This window comes from Macrobrachium nipponense, chromosome 14 (genome assembly GCF_015104395.2).
Source record: "Macrobrachium nipponense isolate FS-2020 chromosome 14, ASM1510439v2, whole genome shotgun sequence".
Classification (NCBI taxonomy): domain Eukaryota; kingdom Metazoa; phylum Arthropoda; class Malacostraca; order Decapoda; family Palaemonidae; genus Macrobrachium; species Macrobrachium nipponense.
Window position 1 is genome coordinate 69,993,515 of NC_087207.1, and position 12,500 is coordinate 70,006,014.

The 12,500-nt window shown below is 36.2% G+C and overlaps 1 pseudogene; it reads right to left on the minus strand.

Annotated features, from left to right (window-relative positions):
* LOC135226582 (irregular chiasm C-roughest protein-like) overlaps positions 1-12,500 on the minus strand; it is a 198,669-nt pseudogene that overhangs the window by 136,565 nt on the left and 49,604 nt on the right.

The window sequence follows — 12,500 nt, forward strand, 5'->3', positions numbered from 1 at the left end:
GATATATTATAATATATATATATATACATACCCTATATATATTATTATATATATATATATAATATATATACACACACATTTACTCAAGCCCACTCTATCAAAACGAGAGAAAAACAACCCACGTGCTTAATGACACTAGCAAGAGGGAGGAAAAAACAAAAACACAACTATAAAACAGACATCATTTTATGCTCCGAAACACACGCAAAGGGAAAATAAAAGGATGAAGGGAAAACAAAAGCAAGAAAAGAAACAGAATCTCGGGCCGAGACTGAAAAAACAAGACTTGATCTTTTAAATGAGGAATATCTCAAAGGGGGATTACTACCATTCGTGGGCGCGTGTGCGACGACCGTAGGCTTCCAGGACCCTCCTCTCTTGTTGAGGAAAGGAGGATGTCCTCTCACCGTGAACACTGAGGATTATATATAGTGTGGCCTCGTTTAAGGGATAGGGTGTCCTTTCTAACGGTGGGGAATGAAAGGGATGGGGGGAGTGGGAGAGGGGGAATGTAAGGATGTAGAATATCCATGCCGAGATGCATTTTGTGTGTGTGTGTGTGTGTGTGTGTGTGTCTGGATTTGTAGCTGTGTGTGATCCAGTTAATATTGTCAGCATTTGTACCGAGATTTGTAATGGCAATGAACTTATTGAGATTTTCAGATAGCTACGGTACACTTTATTCAAATTTTCAGAGACTTACGATTTACATAGGTCTGTCGCTACAGAAACGGTCTAAAACAACGCAAATTGAATACCTAAGTTATTCGCTAAACAAATATTTTATGATAACAAATATTGAACGCATAAATTTACAGCTGCAGATGTAGTCCATAATGACATAATTTCAATATACAAAACAAAAAAGTTTATAGCTACTGGAACGGTCTACAGTAACACATGTCTCTCTCAACTTGGAACATCTTCCTAACATTGAACGCATTTTCAAAATAAATAAATATTAAATAAATAAATAAATTCCATGAAGAATGATGTAACAACCAGATTCTCCAACAACTCGACAGCGTTAATCTCTGGTCCCCCCATCTCTCCTGAACTTAAAAATTCCGACCTACCTCCTTTGACGTAAAATAAAACGCCATCCACCAGCGCAACCTGTTGGCACATTAGCAATCTCCAGGGAAGACGAAACGAATGAGTCCAATTAGCAAAATTAGGCATAACAGCACAGAAACAAATTACTCGCAAGCACTTCTTAAACAAGCGAGTAAATTAACGCCGAATTATTCAAACAAAGCAGGGACTGCTGCTGGTGCTGCGACACTACAGAAAGGGAGGTATTTTTTTTTTTCTTATTAACAATTTTCATGGCAATATACTGGTTTAAACTCTCCAATGTCTACATTAAGGCAATGCAAAGGTGTGCTACAGTGGATTATATTTTGTTTCAATTCACTAATTCATTGGTATTGTCAGTAAACTGACAAATGGTTTATTGTAGTTGAGTTTCATCTGACATGAGAGAAATGTCCACAGAGTGTAGTGTGTGTGTGTGTGTGTGTGTGTGTAGGGACTAAGTCTTTTTCCCTATCAGGAGATGGCTCCACAGAGGAAAAAACTTACACTTCCATTCCACATCCGAACTTTACCTGTTAAATCGTGGACGAATCCATGTGGAGAAATTTTATGCCAAAGTAGCCCTTCATACAACTACACAAAAGGCTCATCAACATTGCTTCAAAGTATCCAACACACATTACACGATTCATCTCTACTATATAATGCTCTCTGTATATACCTATTCAGGATCTTCCTTGTCAATACCTCTTTCACTTTATAGATCTTTCTTAAATAGTGAGGTGGCTATTTCTCTGTCCGTCCGCGCTTTTCTTGTCCGCTAGAGACTGCAAATTGGTATGCTCATCACCCACCTTCCAATTATTAAATATACCAAATTGCAGCCCTCTAGCCTCAGTAGTTTTTTCATTTGATTTAAGATTAAAGTTAGTCCTGATCACAACACAGACCACCACCGGGCGGTGGCTGAAAGTTTCTTGAACCGCGGATGTGTTTCATAGGCCGTGGCTGGAGTTTCATACAGCATTATACGCTGTACAGAAAACTCGATTCTTTGGCGCATTTATTACTTTTTTGGGGTCTTTTTTTATATAACCTTACCAATTTTCTCCTTTTTGTTCGACGTACTTTTGTTGCAGCATTGCAGATTCCAATTCATTTCCATCGCTCGTGTGTCCCTTACATAAGAGTAACTTACTCTTCCCTGTTACTAAATCTAACTTGATTTCAACTTTATGTTATCCGGTTTGCCAGATTTTTACCATCTTATTTTCTCGTCCTCATCATTTTTACCAAACCAACGTTCCCCCATCTATCCCTCTGGCATATATTTTTTGTTATCGTTTTTCCCTTTGGCGTTGCAGTTTTCGAGAGCAAATGAGTAACCCACTTCATTTCCCAGAAGTGTTGGACTTGTGCCATTCATTCTCTCGCCCCCCCCTCCCCACCCCTTTTTTTTTTTCGTCCTCCTCCAGCCGTAACTTACTACACTGTAACAAATGTATTGCCAGACACTTCCATTAGCGATAAAACCCCAGTACATTTCTTAATGGTACGTTTAATCATTCAAGGTGAAGTGAGGTTTGTCTTGTGCCTTTGCTGTCGTGTTCGTGGGGACGGTGTGGTGTTGCTTTCACCACTGTTATTATTATTATTATTATTATTATTATTATTATTATTATTATTACCAAATTAAAATGAAGTTCAATAATGCAGCCAACCTATTCAACAGGAGAAGTTTAAGAGAGGGTCTTACTACTACTACTACTACTACTACTACTACTACTACTACTACTAACTACTTATTATTATTATTATTATTATTATTATCTAAGCCATCATCACGTCGCTACCGCCGTTACCATAAAGAAACAGAAAACAGCTTTTCAGCGTAGCGCATTAAAAACAGAAACAATATCCAATATGCAAATGCGAATCAAAGAATGCATTTGCGCGCATAAAGAGCCCTGGATTATGCAAACGAGGAGTGTCCGCTTGACAAGTGTGGTATACTTATCAGCGGAATTGACTTCCGCCAAACCCAAGGGAAGAGTAACACGAACTACTACTGCGAGCAGATTGATTTGGTTGTTTGGCTATTGTTCCGTTACCGATATTAAGATTAGTGGTATTGCTTATGTCTGTTTGTTTGTATGGTGTTTTTACGTTGCATGGAACCAGTGGTTATTCAGCAAAGGGACCAACGGCTTTACATGACTTCCGAACCACGTCGAGAGTGGACTTCCAACAGCAGAAATACACATCTCTCACACCTCAATGAAATTCCCGAGAATCGAACTCGAGGCCACCGAGGTGGTACGCCAACACCATACCGACCACTCCACTGAGGGGCTTATTACTTATGGGGGAAATGTACAGGTATTACTATCATTATTGTTGTCTTAATTACTTCTAAGGTTACGAGTTTTATGATAATATTACTATCGTCTGTTAGATTTTAAGATTAGTAATATTACTTATGGGAAAATGCACAGGTATTACTATCATTACTGTTGTTTTATTTATTACTAATGTTAGGAGTTTTAAGATAATATTACTTTTGTCTGTTACAGATATTAAGATCAGTATTATTACTTATGGGAAAATGTACAAGTATTACTATTATTGTCGTTTTACTTGCTGCTAAGGTTACGAGTTTTAAGATAATATTACTATTGTGTGTTGATTTAGCTACTACTTAGTGCTACATATATTAAGGTAATATTACCACTTATGGGAAAAAATATTCAAGCATTACTACTATTTTTGTTGTGTTGGCCACATTTAATGCTACTGATATTAAGATAACACTGCTATGAGAAAAAATGTTTGCTGTTTTAGGTACTGCTAATGTTACATACATTTAGATATTACTCATTTTAAGGGGAAAAAATGTATATTATTATTACTTTTGTCGTCTTGGTTACTACTAATGTTACAGATATCAAGATAATATGACAAGTACTACTATTTTTGCTTTTTTAGTTACTGCTAATCTAAACTTTATGATATTACTATTGTTATGGACAAAAATATATAGGTAGTACTATCATTGATATTATTGTTAGCATTACTAAAAGTGATTTTATCATCATTACCAATGTTGTTTGTATTTGTTGTTTATCATTTAGAAATATTCAAATAATTTTACCACACTTTTATAATAAGAAAAATAATGTATGAGTATTACTATGACTGTTATCACCACCATTATCATCGTTGGCAGTACTGTCAAAAGGTGATATCACTATTATTGCCACTGCTGTTGTTTGTTATTCTTGTTTATCAACAAAAAAAAAGAAGAAAAAACTATTGATTCAATTTCCGATACTTCGCCCCAATACACTAAAGGGCACTAAAAGAAAACATTGGTTTTCCAATATAAAAATTGGCCCCATACGAAAAGAAAAAAAATATATATTCCTATACAAACACAAGTCAACTGAGAAAACACCCCTGAGGCGTCCACCGTACTTCTAACGGGGGAATGTTTATATCGTTTTTCCACGGCCTCGCCACCAATCCATTGTGGCTGTATTTGGTATGCTGGGACTTACGGCCGTGTCCACTATTACCTACTACTCTATTTGGCATTCTGAGGGGGAAGTCCTATTTCCCTGCTAGTGCATGCTGCTTCCAATACTAATGTGTTTCGGTTTCTAGGGAGGATCTCCCACAGATATCTGTATCATCTCCTATCACTGCGCTGTAATTCACTGCTGTACGCGTACATCCCGTTTCTGTAGGCAGAACCTACTCTCAGTCTCTACTAATGTATCCGGTATTCTAAGGACGAGGCACAGATATCGGCAATATTTTGCAATAATTCACCGATGTAATTTGCGTTTCTGTGGTCAGAGCCTGCTCTCAGTCTCTACTAATGTATCCGGTATTCTAAGGACGAGTCACAAATATCTACGATTTTTTGCAATATTGTGCTGTAATTCATCGATGTAATTCGCGTTTCTGTGGGCAGAACCTACACTCAATCCTTTCTAATGTATTCTAATGTATCCGGTATTCTAAGGACGAGTCACAAATATCTCCATTATTTTGCAATAATTCACCGATGTAATTCGCGTTTCTGTAGGCAAAACCTACACTCAATCCTTTCTAATGTATCCAGTATTCTAGGGAAAGTAAAAAATATCTGTAACATTTTGTAATATTGTGCCGTAATTCACTGCTATAATCGTGTTTCTGTAGGCAGAACCAACATTCAATCCTCTCTAATGTATCCAGTATTCTAGAGAAAAGTCGCAAATATATGTAATCTCTTGTATCATTGCGCTGTAATTCACGTTTTTGTAAGCAGAACCTACACTCAATTCCTACTTAATGTATCCACTATTCTAGGAACAAGACCCTACCAAGCCATTACTACTATACTTCGGTATTCTAAGAGGGAATCCCCAAACAATCCCGTACCACTTCCTGTTTCTGCTGCCGGTATTCTGTAAGAAAACCCTCCACTTCCTCCGACTGTTCATTGATATTCGAAGACTGTATATACATGCCAGTTCCTCACTCCTATGTCGAGTATTCCAGAGGGCAACCCATTCCTAAGTCGCCACCCATACACCCCCCGCCCCCACCCCCACCCATCACCCCCGCCAACCCCACAACAAACGTAGTTTTTTTTATTCCAGGAAGGGCATGCAAGCGAAGGCGCCCATAACTCATGGCACTCACTTCTCAATGCAATGCCCCCTGCTTTCTTCAAAAACTGCCGTGGATTCATTTTTCAAAGTGACTCCGTGAGTTCCGTCCGTCCCTCCTCTCTCTCTCTCTCTCTCTCTCTCTCTCTCTCTCTCTCTCTCTTTGAAAGGTCACTACTCAAAGGCTCATGATATTTGCAACACTATCTACGTTTTAATCCTTGATTAATTAACTCGCATACCATTAACTACTGAGATAAGCTATAGTAGATATTAGATATATATATATATATATATATATATATATATATATATATATATATATATATATACGATATATTGTCTGAATTCATAACACAAACACGACACAATTCACAAACACACCACACACACACACACACACACACACACACACACACACACACACACATATATATATATATATATATATATATATATATATATATATATATATAATTTATTTGCCAATTACAAATTCTTGACTTTTTATGTTCAAAAATATTAAGCCATAATGCGCAACCAAGGTTTATTATAAAAATGATAAAAGCTTCGACCACGACACAATTCAAAGCGTTGCCTGGAGCAGAAATAACAACAGATAGTGACTTTGACCACCTGGCTACCGAGAAAGATATATATATGTGAGCATGTGTATTCATTGCTTCGAACTATACACCTTCGTATTTTGGTTTGCAAAAAAAAGGAAAAAAAAATCGAAATTGAAAATTTTATGATGAATACGTATTTACAATTTACATTTATAAAGGACTTTTTTCCTATCTTCTTATTCTAGAATTACTTAACTCTCTCTCTCTCTCTCTCTCTCTCTCTCTCTGTCTTTCCTGAACATTAATCCTTTTACGCTCACATTTCCCCTGAAGGCGAAGGGCAAAACAAACACTGGTACGCAATTCCTCGAACTAACTTCGAATACCCGTGCACTCCTGAAATTATATATATATATATATATATATATATATATATATATATATATATATATATATATATATATATATATATAGCATACCATCATAAAACGAACCAATTCCTCTGAACCGTAAAACAGGAATCGTTAAAAGCTCCGCTGCATTCTACCTGCTTTGTTTCATTCCTTGGCCCGCGTAACTCGCTACTGCTGCTTCCCTGCTTCAATCTCCCTCCGCCCTTCTGCTTTAGGAGAGTGTGGGAGGGAGGAGAGGGAAGGGGTAGGTTGTCGGGTAGGGAGGGCTGACTGGGTGGCTAGCTGGCTGGCTCCGGGGCGAAGGCTCATCCACTGTAACCTCCGCTCGCCGGTCAAGTTGTCAGTCAGAGGGGATCACTCATGAGGCCACCAGACCCGATATTTTGACTGTGCGTTTAACCTTGCATACTGAGTGGGAGGAGTAAGATACCTGGAAAAAGAATAGCCTTTAGGCCCTGAGAGAGAGAGAGAGAGATATTCGGTTTCTATCTTCTTTTGCCAGAAGTTTTTCCCGGCCAAAAGAATTCATTCAAGGGACAAACAATCAGTAGAGAGAGAGAGAGAGAGAGAGAGAGAGAGAGAGAGAGAGAGAGAGAGAGAGAGAGAACTGTCAGTTTCAATTAATATTGCTTACCAGCTGTCATCCAGCGAAACGTAACATAAATAGAAAGAACGGTAGGTCACAACAATATATATATATATATATATATATATATATATATATATATATATACCATATATACATATATATATAATATATATATATATATATTATATATTATAAATTATATATATTATATATATATGGAACGGTAAAAAATAGTTGAAAATAAAAAATACTTACAAGGCAAGGCATTACCCTCGATCACATTATGACCCATTAGTCCAGAGACCCCGAGAGAAGAGAGAGAGAGAGGGAGAGAGAGAGAGAGAGAGAGAGAGAGAGAGAGAGAAGTGCTTCAACCTTAACCTGCGCGTCTCTTCCTTGTGATCAGCCGAGTTTCAATCATGAGATTCTGGGAGCTCGAAATATTCAATGAGGTTGACATGAAGCCGACTCCTTCCCGAGCCTGAATTCCAGTCCACCGGTTTTCTCGATTCCTAGTTTTCTCAATTCCGGTTCTTTTTCTCTTTTGCCCCCCCCCCCCCCCACCCCATTGCGTGCAATCCCCAAGAGCGCAAGCACGCACACGCACACCACAATAACGAGACAGTTAAGAGAAGATAATGTCAGACACAAATCCCTGCCGGAAAACATTGATAAAATCTTCGCCCTTTTAATTCGGACTTCGTAACTGAAGAGCTTCGAAGAGAGAAAGAGAGAGAGAGAGAGAGGAACTCGGCCATGAGATTTTTTATGCATTCATGCAATTTCAAGGTTATGACAAAACAAGAAGGTTGAAGGAAGGGTTGATGCTTTCCTTGGCAGATATATCATAAAAAATAAAAAATAAAATCTTCGTTACCAACTATGGGGCCACCGGTACGACCGGACGTCAGAAACAGATCCGGAGAGAGCGAAAAAAAAAAAAATAAAAACTGGGATTTTAAAACCTTAAGGTATCGTTCAGAGCCGCTTAACCCATACGAGCGAAATTCAACAAACTTCAATTTAAATGGGAAACAAAATTCAACTAGGAAGCCATACCAAAATTTTTATATATGCCTTCACATTTTGCGTCACTGCCGAAATATAAAGCATGAAAATATGCACACATCCATGAGAGAGAGAGAGAGAGAGAGAGAGAGAGAGAGAGAGAGAGAGAGAGAGAGAGAGGCACTGGATGGGAATGTTATTATAGCACCTTGCTAAATGATCTGGTCAATACTGCAATTCATTAGTGTCTTTTATTTATTTATTTATTCTTTACTTAACTTTCACTTGAAATTTCCTTGTATTCATCAGCTATATTTGTTGCAAACATTTCTCAGGCCCTTGACAATTACCTCCTCCTCCTCCTCCTCCTCCTCCTCCTCCTATCCACACCATTCAAACCTATCTTGTCAATTCCCTTTCCCCCGCTTCTATATCCTTAAGTCCAGGGCGTCCCTGAGAGGATAATGTAATCCGTCTAAGAGTTGCCGCCTACTGTCTCGGAAGATGATATGCTTAATGATGATATGGGCGAGAGGGGCGGCTCGAGTGAGCTTGTGCTAACTCGATTTCCCCCCCCCCCCCCCCCCCCACCCCCCCACCCCCATTTGTTAATCTCTCTCTCTCTCTCTCTCTCTCTCTCTCTCTCTCTCTCTCTCTCTCTCTCTTCTTGGAAGCTGTTCGGTTACGAAATCAGAATTAAAAGGGCGAAGGAGATTGTATAATAATAATAATATATATATATATATATATATATATATATATATATATATATTTTACTATACTATATATATATATATATATATCTATATATCTAAAGATAGATAGATAGATAGATAGATAATGTTCAATTTGTTTCACATCTTCGATTACTATTAAATTAGTTCTGTTTAGTATCTTTTCTTCACTTGAACTTAATGCTCCTCCCTCCTCTCTCTCTCTCTCTCTCTCTCGCGTCATAAACGCTAAGAAAAGAACAGAACACAAAATTCTTCTTATTTCCAACATTATCGTAACTTTTCTGTTCTCCTAATGGAACGCATAAATACAAGCCTTAGCGACTCAATTCTCCTAAATATTTCCCATCTCTCTCTCTCTCTCTCTCTCTCTCTCTCTCTCTCTCTCTCTCTCTCTCTCTCGTATAATCGCAGGTGGTTTATGTCATAGAAGTCATTAAAATGAATGCCAATAAGGGAATGCTTCAAAAGCAAGCGATAAAATCATGTTTACGAATGCGGAAAGGAAAACAAAAGCAGTATATTTTCTTTTGAGAGAGAGAGAGAGAGAGAGAGAGAGAGAGAGAGAGAGAGAGAGAGAGAGAGAGAGAGAGAGATGGGAAATATTTTGGAGAATCGAGTCGTTAAGGCTTGTATTTATGTGATCCCTTTAATAATTCCCTCTCCCCCCCTCCCCCTCTCTCTCTCTCTCTCTCTCTCTCTCTCTCTCTCTCTCTCTCTCTCTCTCTCTCTGTCAAGAAATGCACTGTTTTTCGCTTTCCTTTCCCTATTCGTAAACATGATTTTATCTCTTGCTTTTAAGTATTCCCTTATTGGTATTCATTTTAATGACTTCTATGACATAGACCACCTGCGATTATACGAGAGAGAGAGAGAGAGAGAGAGAGAGAGAGAGAGATGATTAAATTCAAGCAAAGTACAACGAAATATGAAGCAGACTAATTTAAGAGATAATAAACATGAGCTATTTTGGGGTTGTTGCATGTGAAGTTGTGTTCATGCTAAACAACAACAAAAGTAACAACAGCAATCATAATGAGTTAAAAAAAAAAAAAAAAAGTACAACCAAGTCTGTAACAGAATCTATACACAAATCTCGAGTGAAAGCTATCAGCGCTATCTAATGTGTCAGATAGCTCATAAAAGAACTTGGAACGCAAGTACTTACGGAATACAACGTTGTATTGGCTATAATATCCTTAAAGATTTTAATTTAAATATATGTATATTTACATAACTGTGGATTTGTTACAACAACAACAACAACAACAACAATAATAACAATAATAATAATAATAATAATAATAATAATAATAATAATAATAATAATTTAACAAAAACTTCTTTCAGTTTTCTTCTGAAGATTGAAAAAGAGACCCACAAAATTACCGAGTATAACTTAGTTACTGGTAATTAAAATATTATGTAAATACTTACGAGTAAACAAGCTATACTTGGCAACTTTGTGGGTTTTCTTTTTCAATAATAATAATGAAACGATCCACAGTTATGTAAGGGTTTAAAAATAAACCTCTACATAAGAGCTTTCGGGAATTGAAAAGGGAAATCAAACAGATTCCCTGGAACTCTCTGTAGAGATTTAGGTTTTAAAAAATATATGCACATATACAAAACTGTGGATCAGTTTCTCCATATCAAGACTCCTGCTACTATGAGTATTTTTTAATAATAATTTTTTAATAATAATAATAATAATAATAATAATAATAATAATAATAATAATAATAAATACCAGTTGTTTATCTAATGTAGCAGTCTTGGCTATATCAATAATCATCATCATCATCATCATCATCATCATCATCATCATCATCCAAATTGTATAATACATGTATATCGGAGAAGGGTAATAATAATAATAATAATAATAATAATAATGAATAATAATAATAATAATAATAATAATAATAATAATAATATAGGTTTTATAGAAAATAATAGCTATTTCAGCCGCGTTCATTTATGCAAAGAAGAAAAGGCAGTAATAAAAATTTAGAAACTTCTATACAATATCAACGCGGCTGAAGTAGCCATTAATTTCAATAAAACCCGTATTAATGAAGGTCTTCATCCAGGAAAATATAACAATCATAACAGAAAGTCACTAAATTCACCGATATACATAAGGAAACCATCAAAAAGATCGGAAAAAGGAAAGCAAAATACGATATGTTTGTCTACGTTGCATGTCAGGATTACAAAATACTAAAAAAAAAAAAAAAAAAATGCCGCCTCCATTATTACCAACGTATTGATTTCTAACCTTGCCCTACTTGAGGTGCCTCGCCAAGGAAGAGAATGAATGTGGCTAAATTTGCAGTGTATAATCTAATTTTCTTTTATATAGAACGTTGCTGAAATTTTCCAATACAACCTTCTTAAATATAAAATTTTCCACTCAGGAGTAAACCTACCAACTACTTTTCTGTTGTTGTTCTTCTTCTTCTTCTTGGGGGAGGGGGTTAGGAAAGGTCTCTAGAAAACCTAAAAGGGTCTGAAAAGGTGTTTCGGATACTTATGATTTATTGATTTGAATGAAAATGTAAAAAAAAAAAAAAATAATTTGTATGTTACAGTACAGAAAGATGATTTCTAATAAAATATACCATATATATTGATTTCAATTGTCGTTGTTCACGTGAAAGTGGGATATATCTGACCGTATAGTGTAGCACGTTTTAATTTACATTAAAAGTGAATACAATTTTTACAGCTTATGCGTGAGGGGAAAATCTTGCACGCATCCTGAGTATGCTGGAGGTCGGATCACGTTGCTGAAATTTTAAATGAAACTCTCTATAAAAAAAATGTTGCTCAAAATGTGAATTGTAACATTTTAACAATTAACTGAAAATGTATAATTATCTCTTTGCTGAGAGAATGTTGCTGAACACTGAATAATGCAACTGAATTGTATAGAAGTTTGTATATTACTCAGTTACGCAAAATGCTGAAGAAATATGTTGAAATTATATAATGTAACAGTAATCTAAAAAATAATTGTAATGAAGTTATATAACTCATCATCTGTTACAAGGTTAATATCGCTGACTCAACCACTACGCACAATACAAGTCATTAACTTTACAGCTATAATGTTGCAGAACTACATAATGTTGCTGAGCTGCATATGATGTAACTAGTTATTTACGAAAAAGAAAAACTATGTGGCTGACTAGACTGCACATATCGTAACTGTTTGTTAGTGTTAAATAATACACGGCATATGGAGAGAAGCATGTCTTGCATGATCAAAAGAAAACCAGGAAGGGTCACGAAAGACTGGGATTGAATAGTTAGAAGAATGAAAATACAAAAACAGTGATTGAATAGCTGAAAGAATGAAAACAGAAAAACAGTATTTGCGTGACAAAGGAAATCAAGATTAAAGGAGGATGATTGACAGGGCCTAAAAACAAACGATAAAAGAGAGAAATATGAAAAGTCACAATGGTCAGTAAACAAAAATA